Here is a 5,168-nt window from a genome sequence, read left to right as displayed (position 1 = left end):
CTTTTATTGAGCCAATAATTTTGGGCCGTAGACACTAGTATTTTTGGGCCGTAGGATCTAGTCAAAATAAGTCTTTCGGTTTGCTTAAAAACTTAAGCCCATAACAGATGCGAGTAATTAACATTCAAGTATTTTGTTTTTGTTTATCGCTACAATATAAGGGCCACCCTTTTTGTTACTCGTTTGAGGCACCCAAAATCTAGGAAATCAACCCTACCCATTCATGTACCAGCCATGGGTCGGCTGGGTTATATATGTGAGACATAAAAAAGGATGAGACGGTTTTAGATAGAGGGGTAACACGAGCATATGGAGACTTGAATAAAGATAGGTCAAATGGATTTTGTGAGACTGAGAGAAGAGGATGAAGGGGCGTCTCTAGCCACGTCTCCTTTTCTTCTAGCCGAGACAAATAGTGGGTGTGGTTAGCGTTTTTAGACTTCCCGTCTAAAAGGCTATAAGTTTTCATTTACAAGTCTAATAAAAAAGATTGTTCATGAAATATATTAACTTTAAGTCATAAAATCTTCATACACCAACATGGATATTCAATTATTCACACACCACTTTTCGCCTATACGGCTCATATAGGACTATATGGGCTGTATAGGACATGAGTTATGTAAGGCATATACAATCGTATAGCCCTATACAAGCCGTATAGGCTTATGGTGTATCAGGCCTATACGAGCAACTGAAGACCTATTCGGCTCGTATAGGGCTATATGTGTCGTATATGCTGAAAATGCTGCTTTTTTGTCTCCACTCCGTACACTCGTCAGTAATGCATTGTTTGTACGACCCGTTATAAACCCGTATAATCAATATAGGAGTAGTGTATGAAAATCATATTCCTAACTTAATAATAATAATAATAATAATAATAATAATAATAATAAAAAAAGGCTACAAAAAACAATAAATTCCACCAACTCTTTTTCCCTCCTCAAATTTACCTCAGATCCACCTCTTCATTAAAAGAAGCAAAACCTCTTTCAAAGCCATCTCTCTCTCTCTCTCTCTCTCTCTCTCTCTCTCTCTCTCTACCATGAACAACTGACCATCACTTGCTGCATCATTTACTTGTACTCTCCCTTCATGGCAGCCCTCAAACTCCCACCTTCAGAAACCCACAAGGTACAACCCACAAAGCGTAGAAGAAAACACCACCCACACAACCCTAAACCCAAACAACAACCAACATCATGGGACCAAATCAAGAACCTCTTAAAGTGCAAACAACTGGACGTAACCGGGTCGGGTCAGAAGACCCAACAAGACCCGGGTCGGAACCCAAACGGGTATTCAAAGATGAGTAGTTCTTGTAGCTCCATATGTAGCTTTAGAGATGTTGCTAATGGCAACACTAGGGTCGTTCATAGGCTGATAACTCGCCGGAAAGTAGTCAAGATCTTAGAAGGAAGAAGCGTGCGTCATCATCTTCTTCTGGTGCTGGATCTTTGACCGGGTCGGGTAGATCCAACGCGTCGGCTTCTAGAGGCATGCAGTTGAGGAAGCTTTCTGGGTGCTATGAGTGTCATGCCATTGTTGATCCTGCAAGGTTTATATCTTTATTTTTTATATATTTTATAAGTGTTTGGATCAATAGATATTGCTTTTATCGTGATATAAATGTGACAATAATATTTTTTATAACATAATTATTTTGGCTCAAAACTGTAATTCTTATTTGTATGTTTACTCGGTTAATTTATTTGTACCGGATTACACGCTATATAATAATAATAATAATAAATAATAATAATAATAATAATAATAATAATAATTCGGTGATGTAGGGAATGCAAATCCAAGAAGTACAAGTTGTTTGTGTACAGAATGTGGAGAAGTGTTTCCTAAAGTGGAAAGCTTGGAGCATCATCAAGCTGTTAAGCATGCTGGTATGCTTTTAATTTTATTAATTTCTTAATGTTTTTTTTTCTTTTACAACTTTGTAAAGAATATAATAATTAAAGTAAATGGTTATAAGTTAATTTTGCTATTTTAGACACTATTAGATTTTTGACTTTTTGAGAAACAACAATATATGCTATGAAGTAAGTGATAAGTATAGGAGATGTATAAAATCAAAGTATCTAGGAGTTGGTTAGTTTGCATTCTAAAAAGAAGATATTTATATGTAATTTTTTTTTTAATTTTTGTGGTTTATGAAGTAAGAGTTTTACTATAAACAAAACCAATTTTACGTGAATAAATTTGTATAAATTCTTATATCTTTTGCTTTTACTATGATAGATACTTATATACATAACCAATTTTATGTAAACAAATGTATAAATACATTTATTTTTGCTTTAACTTTGATACAATGTGTGTGAATTATATATTCACCTACTCCCTTTCCCTCTTAACCTTGCTACACAGCGATTTGATTTCTACTCATTAAATGCGAATATCATGATTTGACTTATACACATTAAATGCGATTATCACGATTTGATAGTTTACTTAGACTGAGTGTTTGTGAAGACGTGGGGTGGGGCCGGGGGGGGGTATAGTAATGTTAGAGAAGAGAGGAGGTTGGGGGGGGGGGGGGGGGTTACCATTCTTCCACAACACCTATTCCATTGCATCTATATTCAGGCCTTCCACAACATTTGGATTAAAATTGATTAGGTCTCCTATTAGATTAAACTAAACATTATCCTAACTCTATCTTTTTGTTCATTGCATGTAATGAGTAGTTTTATCACTTTACCTTTTATACATGAAGGTGACTTTTGTGTCTTTTTCTGAGGACAAGTGTGTGCCTTTTTCCCTATATGTAATCATGTAACAACATTCTTTTGGGACCATTTTGTATAAATATTTTGCCTTATTTCTAAGGCAAAAAGAATATTTTCTCATTGAACTGTCGATATCCTTCTCCCACTACTCGTATTAAACCTAGGACTGTTCTTATTTTCATATACCCTACGTAACACGTATAATATGTTCAACATAACCATCAAATATACAACCTTCCTAAGAGTTACAAACTTATAATTGGGACAAGTCAATTCACTTCTTAAATATCATATATGTTTTGAGTAATTTTGATTATTTATTTTTTTATAGTGACGGAGCTCGGACTCGAAGATTCGGGTCGAAACATTGTCGAGATAATATTCAAGTCGAGTTGGCTCAACAAGGACCATCCGGTATTCACAATCGAACGGATACTAAAAATCAACAACACTCGTCGGACCATCCAACGGTTCGAAGAATACCGCGATACCGTGAAGCTCAGAGCCGTCGCGGCCGCCTCTCGTTGCGCCGCTGATGGCAACGAGCTCCTCCGCTTCCATTGCACCACCCTCGTCTGCAGCCTTGGGTCCCACGGCTCATCCAGCCTATGTGGGACCGTCCTAGGCTGCGGCGTCTGCACTATCATCCGCCACGGGTTTTATAACCCGAAAGCGGATGATGGTTGCAGGAAAGGGGTGTGCACCACTACAAGTAGTGGCAGGGCGCACGACTCCCTGGTGGTGGGCCCACATGGATTGCGGGCCATGTTGGTGTGTCGGGTGATTGCTGGGAAAGTGAAGCGCGTGGATCGAGACGCGCCGGTAGTTGAAGAGGGGCCGTACGATTCGATGGCCGGGCATCCCGGGTCATACTCGAATATTGAGGAGTTGTACGTTTATAACCCGAGGGCCATACTTCCATGTTTTGTTGTTATTTACAAGGCAATGGAAAGCTGATGTCATCTATTTTATTGTTTTCCTTATGTTTTATTTCTAATCTTTGATTATGGAAAAAGCTTAACTTATTGTGGCATTTATTTAATCTTTTTCTATGTATATTAAAGTACTTAGTTTGTATATATTTATATAAGTTGGACTTGTTTTATATGGTTGTGAATGATCTAAACGAACATTAAATGAACTAATAGGCAAACCTCTTCTTAACTTTCCTAAAACCATATAAAGGTGAGTGATGATTAGAGGTAGGCAAATAAACCGGTTAATTGAACTGACCTGAAAACCGAACTGAAACCGAACCGTTTTAAAATCGATTATGTAAAAACTGGTCTGGAACCGATTCAAACCATAGGTTTTGAACCGGTTTGTAATTTTCTTCCCCCAAACCGGTTAACCGAACAGAAAACGGGTAAAAACCGATCAAAAACCCAAACCGAAACCAATCAAAAACAGAAATGAAACCGGTCGTAACTTGATCAAGAAGCGGGTTTCAACCCAAACCGAAACCGATCATAAACCGGTTTTGATTTTTGTTGACAAAACCGAAACGGTTCAACCAAATCGGTTTTGCGTTTTAAACCTGTTTGTGCACCTCCAGTGATGATTGGATATATAAAAGATCGAAGGAATATGCACATGGGTAAAGTCATCGGATACTAATAGCTTAAAATGAAACTCTAAAAACCAACTTAAACTGATGGTAGTGGTATTCCTGCGGGGTACCCTACCCGCAAACCAGGTACCCGAGAATGCCCCTCTCCCCCCTAAGTTTTTAAAAGTAAGCTTAGAAAATAGAAATAGGGTATAGCATTATTACTCATTAAAGACACCGCATTGATGCATTCACGCATCTAAGGTTTATTTTATGAATACCAAGATTAATTTGAATGCAACAGAAGTATGACCTAATTAATGAAGCACACTAGTCCATGCGTTTCCGTGAATTATAATTGCTTGCACATGTTAACGCTCATTTATTTTTATATCGATATAGGCATATAGCCATAAGGATTCAGCATGCACACAAATGAAAATAAACAACTTAATGTTTTTTCTTTATAGTTTTGATTAATATATACATTTTTATTGACATTAAAAGAAATAAAAACACGTTCTAAGTGAAATTTATAGATTTTTAGGCCATATATACAAGACATACACAATAACAAAAGTTTTATACTTCCAATCATAAAACATTCATATAGAGAGATAGATTTAAATAATTTTATGACAGAATTACAAATTTTGTCCTTTAAAATAAGACGAATTACGGTTCGTGTCCTTTTCTAAGTTTCCTTCCAGGCGGTGTACTTTAAACTTTTTTTTCCTACAAGTTATGTCCTTTACGCTAACTGGGTTAGAAAAACTCTGTTAAATCCCATCACGTGAGAAGCATGTGAGGGCATTTTTGTCTTTTCACCTGTACCTGCAACTTCTTCTTCTTCAAAATAGAAAAATACCAAA

The 5,168-nt window shown here is 36.8% G+C and overlaps 1 pseudogene across 1 annotated transcript; it reads left to right on the top strand.

The window, feature by feature from the left end:
- Positions 1-1,034: 1,034 nt before the first annotated feature.
- Positions 1,035-3,704, top strand: LOC143599897 (uncharacterized; annotated as a pseudogene). Its single transcript, XR_013147376.1, has 3 exons — positions 1,035-1,563; positions 1,803-1,901; positions 3,079-3,704. The product of XR_013147376.1 is annotated as an uncharacterized LOC143599897 (transcript).
- The last annotated feature ends 1,464 nt before the right edge of the window (positions 3,705-5,168 follow it).

The sequence above is a fragment of the Bidens hawaiensis genome, unplaced genomic scaffold, assembly GCF_021521415.1.
Source record: "Bidens hawaiensis isolate Kalapana, Puna unplaced genomic scaffold, B.hawaiensis_p1.1 tig00053068_1, whole genome shotgun sequence".
Taxonomy (NCBI): domain Eukaryota; kingdom Viridiplantae; phylum Streptophyta; class Magnoliopsida; order Asterales; family Asteraceae; genus Bidens; species Bidens hawaiensis.
This window is presented reverse-complemented; position numbering and strand designations above follow the sequence as displayed.